Source organism: Aegilops tauschii, chromosome 1 (assembly GCF_002575655.3).
Source record: "Aegilops tauschii subsp. strangulata cultivar AL8/78 chromosome 1, Aet v6.0, whole genome shotgun sequence".
Lineage (NCBI taxonomy): Eukaryota > Viridiplantae > Streptophyta > Magnoliopsida > Poales > Poaceae > Aegilops > Aegilops tauschii.
In genome coordinates this window covers 146,272,142-146,292,089 of record NC_053035.3, presented here as the reverse complement: position 1 = coordinate 146,292,089, position 19,948 = coordinate 146,272,142, and positions in this window count along the sequence as shown.

Here is a 19,948-nt window from a genome sequence, read left to right as displayed (position 1 = left end):
TGTCCCATCTCTCTTGCTACCTCGCCCTCCTCCGGCCGCAGGTGACGTAGCCCACGGAGCACCTCCACCACCTTTGCACCAAGACGGCACCCTGGCGCCAAGATGCGCGGCCCCTCGGCGCGACCCACCACGTCGGGCGCCCGCGCGAGAAGAAGGAAGCTGCCAAGAAGTTCCCCGGCCGCAAGAAAACGCCCCTGCGCTCCCGATGCCACCACGACAAGACCGCATACCGCCTGCGGTGGTGGTGCGCGGGCATCAAGAGAAGGCTCCGCCTCTACAAAGGGCCCTGGTGGCCACAACAGGCTGCCGTGCCTTCACGCCGGAGCTGTGTAGCATCGTCTGGCCAGGCAAGTTCAAGCCAGACCTGCCTCCTTGCTACGAAGGCACCCCCGACCCTCCAGAGTTCTTGCAGCTCTATGAGCTGAGCATCGAGGGGGCCAACGGCGACGAGAAAGTCATGGAGAACTGGTTCCCCATGGCTCTCAAGGATGGTGCTCGCTCGTGGTTCCTGAACTTGCCCCCGGGGTCGATTTCTTCCTGGGGTGAGATGCGCGACCGCTTCGTCGCCAACTTCCAGGGCACTCGCGACCGCCCTCCGGCCGCGGGTGACCTGCGCCGCATCAAGCAGCAGCCAGGAGAGACCCTGCAGAAGTACATCCAGCGCTTCAACAGCGTTCGCCTCAAGATCCCCACGGTGAAGGACGAGGCCATCATTTTAGCATTTTCCGATGGCGCCCGTGACGTCAAGATGAAGGAGGAGCTCGCCATCCATGAGGAGCTATGCACGGCTCTAGAGATGTTCAACATGGCGACCAAGTGCGCAAGAGCTGAGGAAGGGCGCCCTTCCCTCCTCGAGCTCCCTGCTACCGACCCAGAGGAGAAGAAAGCCAAGGCCAAGGACGTGAAGCTCAAGGGGGTGGCCGTGCTCGCGACGGAGCCAGACACGAAGCGCGGCCGGGACCACCCCGAGTCGTCCAAGGGCAGCCATCCGTTCTGTGCCTTCCACAATGTACACAGCCACAACACCAACGATTGTCACGAGCTCAGGGCCATCCGAGATGGACGCTTTGGTCGACGCCCCAAGCGCAACGACCGGGGATACGGCCGAGGAGGAGGACGAGGTGGGGGACGCTGGGACGACCGTGGCCCTCGCCAGGAGTGGCACGACCGGCCTCGTGAGGACTGCTGGCAGGACCAGCCTCGTGAGGGCGCCTGGAGGGACCAGCCGCGCGAGGACTGCCCTCAGGGCAATGCTGGTCTCCCTCCACTGCCGCCACCACCAAGAAGAAATGATGACCACCATCAGGACGAGGGGGCTGGGGGCTTCCAGGAGCCGCGTGCTATCGCCTGCATCTTGGGCGGAGCTCAGGCCCCAGCATCCCAGCGCGTCTTCAAGCAGTTTGCTCGCGAGGTGAACGCGGCCCTTCCCAGGCTCGAGGCCACGCACCCACTCAGGTGGTCCAAATGCGCCATCACCTTCAGCTCGTCGGACCAGCTCAAGTGCGCGGCGACTGCCGGCGCTCTCCCGATGCTTTGCTCGCCCATCATCAGCAACGTCCAAGTCACCAAGACCCTCATCGACGGAGGCGCAGGGCTCAATGTCCTGTCCGTCGAGATATTCGATAGCCTCCAAGTACCATACGATCAGCTGCAGCCTACCAAACCCTTCTCAGGAGTGACCGACGGCTCTACCACCCCGATAGGGCAGGTCTGTCTCCCCGTCACCTTCGGCCAGTGTGACAACTACCGCACCGAGCTCATTGACTTCGACGTCTCCCACATTTGTCTGCCGTACAACGCCATCCTTGGGTATCCAGCATTAGCCAAGTTCATGGCAGTGACCCACCATGGCTACAACGTCCTCAAGATGCCAGGAAGCGGCGGAATCATCATAGTCCCCTGCGAAGAAAGAGATGCGGTTTGCTCCCTCGAGCGCGCCTTCCATGCCGCAGCAATCGAAGACCCCCACAACGAGGGCACCCTCCACCCTCCCGAGGCCATCCCCAAGAAGAAGAAGCAACTACTCTGTGTAGGGCCTTAGGAGAGCGGCGTCTCCAGCGGTGCCGCCTCAGGATCAGCGCCCGCACCTGGGGCGCCTCCCTCCCTCGCATAGGAAGGCGTGCCCGGCGCCCTCCTCGGGCGAGGCTTGGGGGCTCTCTTCTGGAGGGCCTCAGACCTAGCCAACATCATGAGGGAGGCGCTCAGGCACCATGTGGAGGCGTGCTTTGCGGCACGTTTCCCTCAAGAGGGCACTAGGCGAGGAGCGCCCGGTGCTCAGGAGTTCATCGTCAAGGCCACCCAGGAGCTTCAAGAAGCAAGGACCATGCACGGCGACCGCCGCCCACCTGGCGCAGCTCCCCATCCTGGGGAGGACGGCGGGCTGCGCGTCTGCATCGACATTCCAGGGCTCAACAGGGCCGCATCTCAGGAGCGCTTCTGGCCTTCACGCGTTGGGCGTTGCGAGGGTCCACCTCACAGCTACGTCCGCATGCCATTTGGCTTGCCTAACGTGGCGGCCACCTTCCAGCGCCACCTGCGGAGTGTCCTGTCTGTTTAGGAAGCCAGGCATCATGCAGTCCTAGCAGAGATGGCAGCAGTCCTCAAGGAACCGCCCGAGCCGCCAGAGCCTCCCGAGGCTTAGGGTCCTGGCGGCTCATGAGGAGCGGCCCCTTCATCGTGCGCCTTCGGCTACCTCAACCCTCCTTCGACAATGGTACCAGGTGACATTTTCCAAGTTTACTCAATTGGGAGCGCCCCTCGGGCTGCACGATTCCCAGGTCGCATGGGCTTGTCCCTGCGGCATGTATTCTTTTGCATCCTTAGCTTACTCTGTCGGGGGCGCCCCTCGGGCTACATCATCCCCAGGCCGCTTGGGTCCGTCCCAGTGGCATGTATCGTTCTTGCATCTATCCGAACTAGCTTATCTCCTTGCGTGGTTTTCTGACGGCTGTCGCTTGTTTGATTACACCCCGCAGCATCCCGCGTTGCTAACCAATCTCATGTTTACCCCTTGGTGAAAACTCCACATACTAGCACGACGCTTGTGCTCGGGTCTGTCCCTGCAACGCTGATAAACCTGAGAGATCGAGCTCCGGCTCGCGGCCCGCTCCGCACACGCCACCTCATCAGATCCTCAGTGCCTCCGTCTTCTTGTGGAACAATTAGCAACTGGGTAACCAGCGCGATCGTGGGCTATGCTCTCTCTCCAACTAACCTACAGGAACCTCCTAAAGATGACAACGGGCGATACTACGGGCACCTTCTTTTCCCATGCACTTCGCTTGCGCGTTAAAAGGGGGGCACCTGAGGATCGCGCCTCAGGAGCTCTTACTCGCTCTCCAACCCTCACCCCCTGGCCTTGACCACGGCATCGCGACCTGGCATACCAGCGGCGGCTGAGCTCGCTCGAGGGCCGGGACCCGAGGACGTAGAGCACATGGAAGATCATGGTAAAAGGAGGAAAGCTTGCACGGGCCTAACCCGGCTACACTATGGCCATTGATGCATGATCCTGGTGTAGCACGAGGAGTCAACTCTGGACCGCTAAGATAAGTTTCACACCTGGGTCAGCCACACGCTGCGGCATAAGATTCTCGTCTCTTGTAGCCTTGCTATGACGACGCCGCTTTCCTTTCCTACCTTCAGGCAACTGCTTGCACGCTAAAGGGGACCTCTTGAGCATTGCGCCTATGGAGCTCTCACTTGACCTCGGGCCGCTCACCTCCTAGCCTTGACCACAACATCGCGACCTGGCATACCAGCGACGGCTGCAGCCTGCCTGGGGACCGGGACCTGTCGGCGTAGAGCACCAAGCTACCGCGAGGTCAGAAAGGGGGGACGGAGCCGAAGCAAGACTCGCAGTCGTAAATCTTCTTAATAAGGGCAATATTAAACAAAAGGCACTACAGATCCTTTACACGCCCCCACGGGGTTCGTCCCGATTCCTCGCAGGGAACAAAAGAAGAAGGTTTTTAGGAGCCCAATCTACAAGCGCCAACGCCGCCGACGCCATCATCAACAGTGGGCCACGGGAGGTCGACGCCAACCCCATCCAGATCAATGGCGGCGGCGGGCGGACGCCGCTGCTGTGCTCCGGGCGCGATGAGAGCTCGGGGGCACGTAGTTGTCGTCGCTTGTCTCTGGAGTCTCATAGGGCTCGGGAGAGTTGCTGGACTCCCAAGCGCCATCGCTGCTGCTGGAGGAACAGCTGGCGAGGCCAACGGCAAGCCCGGCTCCTGCCGCTGTGTCGTCCCGATGACCCCCTCCAGGGCAGCACTCCAGGTGGCGCCGTCGTATTCGAAGTGGATGGCGAGGGCACCCTCCGCACAGCAAACTCGGGCGACCTCGCCCCATCTGCGAGTCATGAAGATTTTGCCTGGAGAGACGACCTCAACCTCCGCCCCCGTCGCCGGGGCATCGCACTCGGCATGCTGCAGCCATAGCTCGAGGGGACCCCTCGGCGGCATCTCGGCGGAGAAGAACTGCGGGAAGCGAATCCAAGAGCGCGGAGGCATCGCCGCCCACACCACCAGTTCGCGTGAGGAGCCCTCGGCGTGGGTTCCTGGGGCGACAGCGCGCGTCATCGCGGCGCGGTGGCCACGGCCGCGACGTGGACGGCGTTGTTCGTCGCCTCCTCCTCCGGAGCCCTTGACCTGGGCGTACAAAGGCAGTGGGTATCCGGGGGGAGGCCGCTCGTACCAAGGCCTCGACATCTTCGGCCTCACGACTATGTCTCAGCGGCGGGCCAACCTCTTCTTCGGCTGAAGCGGCCCCAGCTCATCGTGGGGGGCTTTTCCCTTCTCAGCGGCCAAGAATCTCCGTATCGGCGCCATGGGTGTCACTGCTAGCAATGAAGCAAGGAAGAAGAAGCGAGCGGAACGGGGAGAGATAGGCGACGGGGGCTCCACCCCCCTCCTTATTTATAGCAGGAGAAGGCCAACCGACGACCCCCACGATCACAGGTAATGATGGTTTTCTCTGCATGCACCAGGGACTCGTCAAGTCGGGCAGTTGCCGAGGCAGCGTGGGGAAGCGAAGACACCGACGTCCCGTCAGTCGCCACGGTCAATCAAGGCCACATGCGGTTGGGGCCCGCGGTGCTCCACACTTGCCCTTTGGCTTCGCCTCGAAGCCAAGTCCGAGCGCGCCTTGGGCCCAGGGGCTACTGTCGGTGTTCTGGGAACGGGGGTCCCCAGACTAGCCTGTCTGCGGCCCACGGCATGGCTCCTCCAGCGGCCTGGTATGGCCCATCTTCACCAGCAAACACTCAAGACCCTCACGAGGGGCCAGGCCTCGCGAGGCAGATGACGCAACACCTCCTAAGGGGCAGCCTCATTAGGCTGGCTCGCGAGGAATGGAGAGATCAAGGCGAGGGGAACCTCGTGAGGTTCCCGTGACATGAGCCGTGACGACCAAGGCCAGGCGGGCACCAGCGGGCGTAGAGTACCCATTACCTCTTTGGTGCTAAAGGGGAAAGCGAGGCGAGGAGTCCTGAGGCATCAGGCAAAGGTTTCCATATCGGTGCAACGAGACCAAGACCAGCAGGACGGCAGGACGGAGGTCATCGCGGAGCCCACGACGGCATCACCACCAGAGCCTTTGGCAGGCGAAGACCACCTTTTGTCAAGATAGCTTGTACGCTGTCCCCCTTCAAATTGGCCGTTGTGGGATCCCTTCCCGCCTAACATTTGGGGAGAGGACCCGAGCCTCTATAAATAGGACTAGCCACCACCTTAGCGAAGGACGGATCATTCAGATCATCCTCAACCACACAAGCTCACCGAGCTCAAGAACACCTCTCCTCAGGAGGCTGTTCTTCCCTTGTACTTGTTCATCCTCAGCCTACAAGGCAATACACCACACCACACTGGAGTAGGGTATTAAACCACATCGGTGGCCCGAACCAGTATAAACTCTTGTGTCCCTTGTTCTTTGAGTATGATGTGCTGAGCTTTGAGATCGCGGTGAGCGAGCGAGCTAGGGGAGGGAGAGATCTTCGTGCGCACCCCAGAGTTCGAACCTTAAGGGTTTTTCCAGAACCCACGATCTGACAGATCCGACCCGCGCCTCCTCGACCGCTTGAAGGGCCTTGGCCAGGTCAGTCGCCTGGGCCTTATTCTTCTCCTATAGGGACTCGCACTTGCTGGCAATGTCCTTGATCGCCTGCTCCACTTCGGTCACCTGCTTCTTGTATTGGCGGCGGACGACCTGCTCGGACTTCAAGACCTCGGCCACTTTTTCTGCGGCTGCTTTGTTCACCCTTGCCCGCTCCTTGGCCTGGGCAAGTTCGCCCCTGAGGGTCTCGACCGCAGCAGCATGGCCTGCAATCATACACATAGTAGCGCATGAGCTTCGACTCAGAATCCGCAAATTAATATAGGCATGAATGAGATATTCTGAAACATACCTTGTGCTTCATGAAACCTCTTGTTGATGCGGACGCGATCTTCATCGGCCAGCCCCAGCTTACGCTTAAGCTCGGATACTTCGGCGGCCTGGGCGGTCATCGCTAACAGTGAAGCCTGCTTCTCAAAATAGAAAAGTACATTATCTCCTGCGAATAGTATCGATCCTCTGTTCGCCCTTTTTCAAAAGACGAACAGAGTCTCAGGGGCTACTATCTATATACAGGCATATTTTTCATAATGAAAAGCGGTCAGGAATATTACATGGCATACCTCAAAGCCTGTTAGCAGGCTAGTGAAGGCCTCGTTTAGCCCAGTCTTGGCGGGATGAACCTTTTCAACCACCACACCCATTAGGGTGAGGTGTTCCTCCATGATGGAAGCACGTTAAAGTGCCTCCATCAGTGTGTTCGGCACCTCCAGATTAGTGGAGGTCACTGCTGGAGTTGGCGCTCCTATACCCTTGAAGGGGGTCGCCTATTCGGTTCCGGAGCCACTTGGGTTTCCGGAACGGTGTTCGGCCGGGGGCCGGACTGGTCAAGGCCCCCACCGTCAGTCTGCAGGGGGATCACTCCCCCCGTGTTCTCGGCAGCCAAGGCATTTCTTTCTGGCACCGTTTTGGCAGCCTCCCATACCGCTCCGTTGCCCGGAGAGGCCCTTCTGGACAACACTTCGGTGTCGTCCTTGGCGATAGGCGGGGAGGCTCGCGGAGACGACTCGCTCTCCATCATCCCCGGATACAAAAAACTCCCCTCCTATGATTGTTGGGGGAGATCGCGGGCCGGACTGCACCATACAATGTGTTAGATTACAATCATAAAGATTGGGCATATGAAAGGCACCCTCGTATATTTACGATGCGGCAAGGGGCTTCGACCTGGGGCGCCACTCTGGGATGGCTTCGGTGTCCGAATCTGAGCCATCTGGGAGGGATATTTTCCCCCTTTTGGGCGCCTCCACCTCTGGGTCTTCGGAGGCCGCCCTTTTCTTCTTCCCCCCCCCTTAGGGGAGAATTGCTTTCCACCTCTTCCTCCTCTTCATCTTCATCTTCCTCACGGGAGGAGTGAGTTTTGGTCTCTCCGGACACTGCGTCCGAAGAACCTTTACGGCGGAGGCCACCTTTGGCCTCCTTTATGGCGGAGGCCACCTTTGGCCTCCTTGCTCTAAGTCTGATAGCAGAATAGGGGATACGTAGGAGGAGGCAAGATCCTAGCTACGATGAGGTTGTGCACGCAAGATTTACGAGTTCAGGCCCTTCTCGGAGGAAGTAAAATCCCTATGTCTCGGTGCCCTGAGGCGGTCGACTGGATTATGCGTGAAGTTACAGGGGGTGCGAACCCTTATGCCAGTGGAGGGGGGTGGCTTATATAGAGTGCGCCAGGACCCCAGCCAACCTACGTCACAAGGAGTTCAGTGTACATTAAGACAGGGCGTTACTGGTAATGCCTGCTATAAAGGGCTATAAATGATCTTTAAGACTACAGAGTGAACGCCTGACTGTTGCCCTCCCGAGTGACTTTAGGTCTTCTGTACTCCGAGTGGTTCTTTCTTGTATAGTCGAGTGACTTCAATGGTCAAATGGAATTGGGGTATCCGAGTGAGATAATTGGTCGAGTGGATTGCACTCCACGGTTACTTCAGTCGGTATTTGTCGTACTTTGTATGTCCTTGACTTTAGGGCAGTGTCCTTGGGAAGGGTGTCTAGGTCAGGCCTATTACCCCACCCTAGGTACATGTCATTGTCATTAGCCCCCGAATGGATCGAGGTCCGAGTGAGGAGAGGCTGAAGATGGTTCCGACTTGATTTTTATGCTTCGGAGGCATTTTACTTGGGTCGGTGAACCATGCTGAACCTTTGACTTCATCTTTAGTCGCCTTGATCCATTCAGAGTTCGTTGAGTGAACTTGTACTAATGTGCTTCGAGTGTTGGAGCGGTATAAAATCTTTGGCGTGATTGGTTGTGCTGCCGTTCCCGGATCTCACGGGATTCAAAATTTGGAGAAGCGCGCGGGACGGAGGGCACCGCTGTAAACAGAATGGATTAGGCAGGGGCGCCTCGATTCTTGCACCACCTTTTTCACCATGTACCGAGCGCGCGACTATTGCGGCATTTGACAGGATCACCTGGGCCCACGCGTCTGCCACTCGGAAGTGAGCCCATAAAAGGTGTTGAGGCCGATGCGATTGTTGGGAATCGTAGCATAATTTTAAAATTTTCCTACGCTCATCAAGATGCATCTATGGAGTATACTAGCAATGAGGGAAAGGAGTGCATCTACATACCCTTGTAGATCGCGAGCGGAAGCGTTCCAATGAACGTGGATGACGGAGTCGTACTCGCCGTGATCCAAATCACCGATGACCGAGTGCCGAACGGACGGCACCTCCACGTTCAACACACGTACGGTGCAGCGACGTCTCCTCCTTCTTGATCCAGCAAGGGGGAAGGAGAGGTTGATGGAGATCCAGCAGCACGACGGCGTGGTGGTGGATGTAGCGGGATGTCGGCAGGGCTTCGCCGAGCTTATACGAGAGAGAGAGAGAGGTGTTGCAGGGGAGGAGGGAGGCGCCCAAGGCTGTAATCTACTACCCTCCCTCCCCCCCTTTATATAGGCCCCCTGGGAGGGGGGGGGCGCCGGCCAGGGATCCCATCTAGGGTGGGGGCGGCGGCCAAGGGGGGTGCCTTGCCCCCCAAGGCAAGTGGGAAGCCCCCCACCCTAGGGTTCCCAAACCCTAGGCGCATGGGGGGAGGCCCATGGGGGGGGGGGGGGCGCCCAGCCCACTAGGGGCTGGTTCCCTTCCCACTTCAGCCCACGGGGCCCTCCGGGATAGGTGGCCCCACCCGGTGGACCCCCGGGACCCTTCCGGTGGTCCCGGTACAATACCGGTGACCCCCGAAACTTTCCCGGTGGCCGAAACTTGACTTCCTATATATAATTCTTCACCTCCGGACCATTCCGGAACCTCTCGTGACGTCCGGGATCTCATCCGGGACTCCTAAAACTTTTGGGTTTCCGCATACACATATCTCTACAACCCTAGCGTCACCGAACCTTAAGTGTGTAGACCCTACGGGTTCGGGAGACATGCAGAAATGACCGAGACGCCTCTCCGGTCAATAACCAACAGCGGGATCTGGATACCCATGTTGGCTCCCACATGTTCCACGATGATCTCATTGGATGAACCATGATGTCGAGGATTCAATCAATCCCGTATGCAATTCCCTTTGTCAATCGGTATGTTACTTGCCCGAGATTCGATCGTCGGTATCCCAATACCTTGTTCAATCTCGTTACCGGCAAGTCTCTTTACTCGTACCGCAATGCATGATCCCGTGACTAACGCCTTAGTCACATAGAGCTCATTATGATGATGCATTACCGAGTGGGCCCAGAGATACCTCTCCGTCACACGGAGTGACAAATCCCAGTCTCGATCCGTGCCAACCCAACAGACACTTTCGGAGATACCCGTAGTGCACCTTTATAGTCACCCAGTTACGTTGTGACGTTTGGCACACCCAAAGCACTCCTACGGTATCCGGGAGTTGCACGATCTCATGGTCTAAGGAAAAGATACTTGACATTGGAAAAGCTCTAGCAAACGAAACTACACGATCTTTTATGCTATGCTTAGGATTGGGTCTTGTCCATCACATCATTCTCCTAATGATGTGATCCCGTTATCAATGACATCCCAATGTCCATAGTCAGGAAACCATGACTATCTGTTGATCAACGAGCTAGTCAACTAGAGGCTTACTAGGGACACGTTGTGGTCTATGTATTCACAAATGTATTACGATTTCCGGACAATACAATTATAGCATGAACAATAGACAATTACCATGAACAAAGAAATATAATAATAACCATTTATTATTGCCTCTAGGGCATATTTCCAACAGCGATTGCACAGTGTTCGTTATTCCCCTTCTTCCTCCTCTGCTTCTCCACCGTTATCCCCTCTGCTCTCGACACCTCCGCCTCGCCTGTGAGCAATCCGTGGCGATGGGGAAGGACAAGACGGCGGCCCTGGAGCGCGCCAAGAAGGCGACGGCGACGGCGAAGTCGAAGGGCAAAAAGACGAGTCGGGGGTCGTCATCGAGGTCTGGATTGCCGCCCGGCTGGATTCAGGGGGACTGGATCCAGTCCGCAATCCGGCAAGAAGATCTAGATGATCTGGAAGCGGGGGGCTTGATTGCCCCTGGATCTGGGAGGCTGCCAGGGAACGAACTCGAGGCGCAACAGCAGGAGGGTGAGTGCATCCTCCTAGCCACTCATGTCGACCGCGGCTTCTCTTTGCCTCCTCATCCTTTTTTTCGAGGTTTCTTGAACTTTTTCGGAGCCCAAGTTCATCATTTTTCTCCCAACACAATCACATACCTTGCCACATATGTCTCTTTGTGCGAAAACTTCTTGGGTTGTCGCCCGCACTGGGGTCTTTTCAAGCACATTTTCACCTGCCGCTCTCAGTCTATAAAGAAGGCCAGTCCGACTGATGATAAGACCCGAGTGATCCAGATGTGTGGGGGTTTAGGGATCCAGACGAGAGGTAGGAGTGCTTTTCCCGCAATGACCCTTCCAGAATAGGTTAGGGGATGGCAGTCGAGTTGGTTTTACCGCAAGGCTATTCCGACTCCTGGTCAGTCGACCGGTCTTCCTCCCTTCCCCATGGACCGAGTCCGCCAACCTCCCTTGTTGCTTGAGACCCCGGAGGAGAAGGCTGAAGTGTTGACGTTAGTCGACCGGGTAGTTCAGCTGGTCCATGATGGCGTGACTGGGATGGACTTGTTGGAAGTGTTCCTCAGTCAATGCATCTAGCCTCTCCAAGCATGCGATCATCCGATGTGGATGTACTCGGGCGCGAATGACACCACTCGGATCCATCCTGAGGAGGTTGACGAGAAGATAGTGGCGCAGTGGTTGCAGAGCATCACTGGAAACAAGGACAACCCCAGCGGGTCTAGAAGAGTTGCGCCATTCTACTCTGAACATGAACTGGACAAGGTCTGACATTTGTTACCGAGTGTCATCTAATTCTGACTTGCAACCATCCTTGAACTTGATTGACTCTTTGTCTTGTAGATGTATAATGAAATGTACTCAATGCCGAACGGGGATTTGGCCCAGGAAGGCGAGGCGAGCGTGGATGAAAGCACTCAGTGGCAATCAGGGGACGACGATGAGAGCGATGACTCAAGCAGTGGTGAAGAGGTCGAGTCGCCACCCCGCTCCGAAAGGCGTTCTAAGCAAACACACGATCCAGCAGGTGGACGGGGCAAAGCAATTGCGTCAAGTACGCACGCCTTGAAGCGCAATCGGATAACCACTCCTGATCTTGCTGAGAAGGCTCCAAAGCAGCCCAAGGCCGCGCTTGCAAAGCCTCGGAAGGCCCTGCCTAAAATCAAGGTGGACGTTCCCGTTGCCTCTGCGTAAGTATTTTACTTTGTTTCTTTGCTCTTGTGTTGTTTGGGAACTTCTGTACTACGGCCGACTCATTCTCCAACTTGACCAAGTGAATCTTGAAACTTGTAGTGCTGCTACTTCTGGGACTTCCATTTACAAGGATGAAGGTGACGAGGGGATTGAAGACGCGGTCACTTCCAAAGCAGGCATGACTCTTGCCCTCTTTGTATTCATTTTGTCGATTGATTTATAGGTCGACTGAACCCTTGTGGTCGAGTCTTTTGTAGCACCGCCGAATGTTATTGAACTTCCAGATGACGATGAAGATATGCCCCAGAGGCCTATGGGAAGGAGGGGCAGGACCTCAGGCAGGGGGGTGCCAGTTAGCAAGGCACCCTAGTCGACAACAATGCCAGAACCAGTGATCCAGCAGTCCGGGGACCTCAATCAAACTTCTGTTACTTTTGCCAATCCTGTGTCGACTGAGCGTCCTTCGTCGTCGACTGTCCAAGTCCCTGCTTCGTCCGTGCAACTCCATGCCTCAGACCCTCAAGCTGCTGTGGTTGATCCACCTTCTCCACTTTTCATCGCCCATCATGTCCCAGAGGACCAAGTGAGCGCTACCAAGGAAGCCATATGCCAGGCAGGCCTTATGATGGAGCAGATGAAAGTGGTGCGTGAGGCCAGTCAGGCTGCCTATGACGCCAGCTCAGCACTCCAGGCCAATGTCCAGGTTAGCTGATTTCCGACTGATCTTCTAGCTTGACGCTTGTTCTGTTAGGATATGCTACCTGAAAAACCTTTAATGTGCATCTATTTGTCAGTCTGCACCTTGTATCTATACACCCACTGGGTGTTTCCATTTTTGCTGAGTAGTTTTTCCACTTGAATCGACTAGGTTGCATTGATTGTATCTTTTAATTAGTGGGGGGCACGCAGAGTGCACCCACTGGGTGTAGTCCCCGAGGCCGCCGTCAAATGTGTGATTCGGCGGGTGTCGGTGTCAAAACCGGCGGATCTCGGGTAGGGGGTCCCGAACTGTGCGTCTAGGATCGATGGTAACAGGAGACGGGGGACACGATGTTTACCCAGGTTCGGGCCCTCTCTATGGAGGTAATACCCTACTTCCTGCTTGATTGATCTTGATGAATATGAGTGTTACAAGAGTTGATCTACCATGAGATCATAATGGCTAAACCCTAGAAGTCTAGCCTATGAGTATATGGTAATGAGTATGTATCCGGACTATGCTCTCCGGTTTATATAGACACCGGAGAGATCTAGGGTTACATGGGGTCGGTTACATAGAAGGAAATCTTCATAATCGATCGCTTAGCTTGCCTTCCACGCCAAGTAGAGTCCAATCCGGACACGGGTATAGTCTTCGGCCTTCATGTCTTCACAGCCCATCAGTCCGACCCGATGGATAACAGGCCAGACGCCCGAGGACCCCTTAGTCCAGGACGACCCGATTGATAAATATGTCTCTTTTTAGTTCTTCCACTTGGTCTAGACAGGTCTTGTCGAGTGAAATCCGGACCAGTGGGGGCACGCTGAGTGCACCCACTGGGTGTAGTCCCTGAGACCGCAGTCGACTGCGGGCAGTCGACTGTGGTATGAGAATAACTGTTGCTCTTTTCTTTCTTTTTTTCGACTGGACGGACCAAGTCGATTGGAAAGTCAAACCAGTGGGGGCACGCTTAGTGCACCCACTGGGTGTAGTCCCCGAGACTACTGTTGAATGTTTGATTCGGCAGTAGTCTTAGAACTCTTTTTGTCGTACCGAATTGAACTTGTGTTTTATCGCTCGGAAGCGATCAAATCTTTGTTTCTATCGACTGATTGTCCACTGACTGCAGAGATCTTGCGAGCTTGGGGCTCAGTTTGCTGACTTGGAGAAAAAACATATTCAGCTCAATCTTGATCTGGAACTGGCCAAGCAAAATCTGCAGAAGGCTCAGGATGAAATTGCTGGTATGGGAGGTAAAAAGCTTGCCGAGTGGCTCTCTTGACATCTTTTTCTTTCCTCATTCTGACCCGAGTGTTATTTCCTTTAGAAAAAATGAAGCAAGCTCTGGACAAGAAGGACCTTGACCTTGCAGCCGCACCAAAAACGGCGCAAGAGAAAACAACACTTGCTGACAAGAAGCTGGCTTCAGTTGGCAAATTAGAGGAAGAAAACGCCAAGCTAAAGGTTGCTCTTGACGGTGCCAACAAGGAGGTGACTCGACTAAAGAAGGACAAGGGGGCCTTAACTGATAAAGTTGAAGATATCACTCGGAAGAGGGATGAACTGGAAGCCTATCTTGGAGGACTTGCCAAGAAACTGTTCCTTATGCTTGAAGGTATTTTTCCTTGTCCGACTGTTTTTCCTTTGTCGACTCGTCATATAGCTGTCGACTCATCATTTCTCTGTGTGTGCAAAATTCTGCCAAAGCTTTAAGGAAGAGACTGGGCGAGTTGAGACGAGCTTGGATCCCCTCAACTCCCCCGTTAAGGATGAAGCTGCCATGAACATGCTCCGACTGGAATCTCGACTTGCCAGCGTCATGGACTACATCGAACGACTGAAGACGGCAGTGTCACGGGTTGACACGACGCTCTGGCCAAGGGCGACACTCCAAAATGACCTCAAGTCTCTGATGACTCGACTCCACGAGGTCCCCGGTCGAGTGCAGGAATGGAAGAAGTCATCTGCCAGATGTGGTGCTGATGTGGCTCTGTCCCTGGTTCGTGTCCACTGCAAAGAGGCCAAGGAAGAGAAGCTAGCGGCACTCAAGGTTGCCAACACTAAGAAGCTTCACTTCGAGTCTTTCATGGAGACCTTCCTTGACGCAGCCACTCGCATTGCACACGGAATCGACCTGGACGAGTTCGTCGAGCCTGCCAGCCCTCCCCCTGAGGAGTGAACAAACTTTATGCTCTGACTAAATTCGCCTCGGAATGCCGAGTGATTTTGTAACCGTTAAACTCCTTCGGGCCAGATGCCTGAGTACTTTTATCTGCGGTTCGGAACCTCGTGGGATTTATCTAAACTTGGTTTTTCCTTGAATATGCTTGTCTTTGTCTCGGAGTGGAACTTGTTTCTTCACTCGAAACAGGTTTTTGCACTTGTGATGCAGCTCCGAGGAGAAGGTCGCAGACGACCTGCACCTCGTCGTCCTTGCGGATCGAGATGGAGCGTATGTTGTATTTGTGGCGCAGTTCTGAGGGGAGGGTCACAGACGACCTTCACCTCATCATACTTGCGGATTGAGATGGAGTGTACGTTGTATTTGTGGCGCAGCTCTGAGGAGAGGGTCGCAGACGACCTGCACCTCGTCGTCCTTGCAGATCGAGATGGAGCGTACGTTGTATTTGTGGCGCAGCTTCGAGGAGAGGGTCGCAGACGACCTGCACCTTGCCGTCCTTGCGGATCGGGATGGAGCGTGTGGCGAAGTCCCCGAGGGAGAGGATTGCTCTTCACTCAGAGATTTTTAAACTTAGGCGAGTACGAGACTGCAGCTAAGCCCCCGAGTGAGAGGGTTGCTCTTCACTTGGTAGGATTCTTAAAACTTAGGTGAGTACGGAACTGCAGCTAAGCCCCTGAGTGAGAGGGTTGCTCTTCACTCGGTAGGATTTTTCAAACTTAGGTGAGTACGAGACTGCAGCTAAGCCCCCGAGTGAGAGGGTTGCTCTTCACGTGGTAGGATTTTTCAAACTTAGGCTAGTACGAGACTGCAACTAAGCCCCCGAGTGAGAGGGTTTCTCTTCACTCGGTAGGATTTTTAAAACTTAGGCAAGTACGAGACTGCAGCTAAGCCCCCGAGTGAGAGGGTTGCTCTTCACTCGATAGGATTTTTAAAACTTAGGCGAGTACGGAACTGCAACTAAGCCCCCGAGTGAGAGGGTTGCTCTTCACTCGGTAGAATTTTTAAAACTTAGGCGAGTACGATACTGCAGCTAAGCCCCCGAGTGAGAGGGTTGCTCTTCACTCGGTAGGATTTTTAAAACTTTGGCGAGTACGGAACTGCAGCTAAGCCCCCGAGTGAGAGGGTTGCTCTTCACTCGGTAGGATTTTTTTTAAACTTAGGCGAGTACGGAACTGCAGCTAAGCCCCTGAGTGAGAGGGTTGCTCTTCACTCGGTAGGATTTTTTTAAAACTTAGGCGAGTACGGAAGTGCAGCTAAGCCCCCGAGTGAGAGGGTTGCTCTTCACTCGGTAGGATTTTTTTAAAACTTAGGTGAGTATGGAACTGCAGCTAAGCCCCCGATTGAGAGGGTTGCTCTTCACTCGGTAGAATTTTTTTAAACTTAGGAGAGTACGGAACTGCAGCTAAGCCCCCGAGTGAGAGGGTTGCTCTTCACTCGGTAGGATTTTTGAAACTTAGGCGAATCAGGTTCGCAGCTAAGCCACCCACTGGGGGATTTGAGCATAAAACTTGACAGGATAACAATTATTAAGGTAAAAAATCTTGTCTTTGATAAGCAAACTGAACGATTCTTAATACAACTCATCGACTCTGAGTGTTTAAGTGTAAAAATGGCAGAGCAGATCCGCATTCCAAGCGCGTGGTTCCTCTTTATTGTGTTCCACATTGTAGAGGTGATACACTCCGTTGTGGAGTACCTTGGTGATGATGAAGGGACCTTCCCAAGCAGGAGCAAGCTTGTGAGGCCATTGCTGATCCACTCGGAGCACAAGATCTCCTTCCTGAAACGCTCGGCCTCTCACGTTTCTGGCATGGAATCGGCGGAGGTCTTGCTATCGGATCAAGGCCATCTCTCTTTGACAGGTTTTACTTTCGGGTCGACTTGCAAATGGTGCTCAGCCAGTTCCCTGGGTACACCCGGCATGTCAGAAGACTCCCATGCAAAGATGTCCCAGTTCTCACGGAGGAACTGGATGAGTGCTTCTTCCGATTTGCTGTCGAGTGATGTTGAAATGTGAGTCGGAGCAGCATTGGGATCGGTCGGGTGAATGTGAACTTGCTTGGTTTCACCATACGACTGAAATGCAGACTCTGAAGCAGGCTTCTTGGCACGTAACAAATCACTCGGATCTGCATTCTTCTGATACTCTTGCATTTCTACTGTTGCCATCTGCTCATCGCCAATCTTTGAGCCCTTCTGGAGGCACTCTTTAGCTCTCTGCCGGTTACCAGTGATTGTGATCATGCCCTTGGGACCAAACATCTTCAGCTTGAGGTACATGTAGCATGGTCGAGCCATGAAACGGGCATATGCAGGTCTGCCCAGAATGGCATGATAAGCACTGTGAAAATCCACAACTTCAAATGTCAACTTTTCTTTGCAGTAATTATCCGAATCGCCGAAAACCACGTCAAGAGTGATCTGGCCGAGTGAATCGGCTTTCTTCCCAGGGATGACACCATGGAATCGCATATTGCTTTCACTGAGCTTGGAAATCAGACTGCCCATCTCTCGGAGAGTCTCAGCGTACAGAATGTTCAAGCCACTGCCAACATCCATAAGAACCTTAGTCAGTCGAGTGCCCCCCATGACCGGGTCGACCACCAACGCTTGCCGCCCTGGGGTTGCAACGTGCGCTGGATGGTCGGACTGGTCGAATGTGATAGGAGTCTTTGACCACTTCAAATATGTTGTTGTTGCCGGGGCAACCATGTTTACTTCTCTGTTGATGACCTTCAGTCGACTTTTGCTCTCAACGTCAGCAAAAGTCACCAAAGTGGCATTGTCATTGGGGTAACCATCATCCTCCTCTTTATCCTCATCCTTATCAGATTCTTCTCTTTCTCATTGGGCTGGCCCTCTCGGAATTGCTGGATAAGGAATCGACACTGTCGAGTGGTATGTTTGGGATAAATTAGGTTCCCCTCTTCATCCTTCTTGGTGTGTATGTGGCATGACAAATCTAGCACATCATTTCCTGCTTGGTCTTTCATTTTCTTGGGGATCTATGGCCTCTTAGGCTTTCCCTTGAATTTTCCTTGGGTTACAACTGCGGCCTCTCCAGGACCTGCGGGCTCGGCTTTGCGCTTCTGCTTCCAATTGAAATTACCTCCTCCGGTGTCCTGGCCGACTGGTTTGCTCTTGCCACTGCGGAGTCGGTCTTCTTCTTCGCCGTTAGCGTACTGAGTGGCTATTTCCATCATTCGGGTCAGGGTCATATCTCCTGTTCGGCCGAATTTTAGGTTAAGCTCTCTGTACCGAATGCCCTCCTTGAAGGCACAAACTGCTTGATGCTAAGACACATTCTCCACTGTGTGATGCAGAGTGGTCCACCTCTGGATGTAATCCCTCAAAGTTTCATTCGGTTTTTGTATGCAATGCTGTAGTTCTGCCAACCCTGCAGGTCATTTGCATGTGCCCTCAAATGTCCTGAAAAACACTCAGGCCAACTCTTCCCAACTGAATATACTGCCTGGAGTTAACTGATTCAGCCAAGCTCTGGCCGAACCGTCTAACATCAGGGGAAGATGCTTCATGGCTACCTCATCATTACCACCACCGATCCGTATAGCCACTCGGTAATCCTCCAGCCAAGTGTTAGGCTTCGACTCACATGATTCTGACCCAGCTCCTGGCGGTGCCCACGCCCCTCACGCCGCAGAGGCGATCTTGGGCTGTGGGCCAACTGGACTGTATCCGCCACCACAGATCTGCTGTGGATCCTATTGCGAGACTGAGAAACTGCTGTGTTCTTCTCACCTTCCGCCCGGAGCAGTGCTCGGATCTACATCAGGCCTCTGCGAGCCTCTGATTGGGACGGCTGAATCGACTCTGCTATACGGGCGGCAGCTGTAAGATTCTGAATCAGAGTGCGGTATACCTAAGGTTCAGCGGGAACAGTTGTCATTGCCGTCGACTAGACTCAGGGATCTACCGTCGAGTGCGTTCATCGAGTGCATGCTGAAGGTTCTCCAGTCGAGTGCGCTCAGCCAAAGTGGCCAGGCGCGCAGCCTCCAAGGCCCGAGCCTTGGAGGTCTCTCCGATGATGGGAGTGTGGAGTGCCTCCATGTTGCGGCGGTGTAGTTCCTCCCTCTGCTGCGAAGAGAGGGCTTTGGGATGGTATTCCTTGTGAACACGCGACGGATCGCCGCCGCCATCGCCACCGTTGCTGCAACGGAAACCAGGCGGGCTGCGCGGCGTGTCGACCATCAGAACTTCTGCCGTAGGGTCGCTGTAGTCGCACTCAGACAGGGTCTCGACGGAGCCACTCGACAGGTCGAATAGCCCGTAGAGAGATTCGTTAGGCTCGATTGCCGCGACTTGAGGGGTGGCCGTCCGACGAGCCACCGCATGCTTCACCCACCGCCGAATCCGCGATCGACCAGATCGCTTGCAACGACGAACAGCAGGGAGCGAAGATGCCGCGGGAGCCGATCGATACTGAGTCGACGGTTGCCGCAGAAGGACGCCGCGGACGCATGCGCGAAAGTGCGTCACCCCGCGGATGGGGAGCGCCTCGACGTCGAGGGGGGCCTCCTAGAGCCAGGCGGAGTCGTCGGCGACGAAGACGAGCGCACCGAGATGGATCTTGCGGCCCTCAGCCAATCCACCGCCAGAAACCATGATGATGGGAATTGAAAAAATTGCAACCTCACCAGAAAGTCGCTAAGACACCTGCCCCACGGTGGGCGTCAACTGCCGTGGTTCTAAGTCTGACAGTAGAATAGGGGGTACGTAGGAGGAGGCAAGATTCTAGCTACGATGAGGTTGTGCACGCAAGATTTACGAGTTCAGGCCCTTCTCGAAAGAAGTAAAAGCCCTACGTCTTGGTGCCCTGAGGCGGTCGACTGGATTATGCGTGAAGTTACAGGGGGTGCAAACCCTTGTGCCAGTGGAGGGGGTGACTTATATAGAGTGCGCCAGGACCCCAGCCAGCCCACGTCACAAGGAGTTCAATGTACATTAAGACAGGGTGTTACTAGTAACGCCTGCTATAAAGGGCTATAAATGATCTTTAAGACTACACAGTGAATGCCTGACCGTTGCCCTCCTGAGTGACTTTAGGTCTTCTGTACTCCGAGTGGTTCTTTTTTGTATAGTCGAGTGACTTCAATGGTCGAATGGAATTGGGGTATCCGAGTGAGATAATTGGTCGAGTGGATTGCGCTCCACGGTTACTTCAGTCGGTATCTGTCGTACTTTGTATGTCCTTGACTCTAG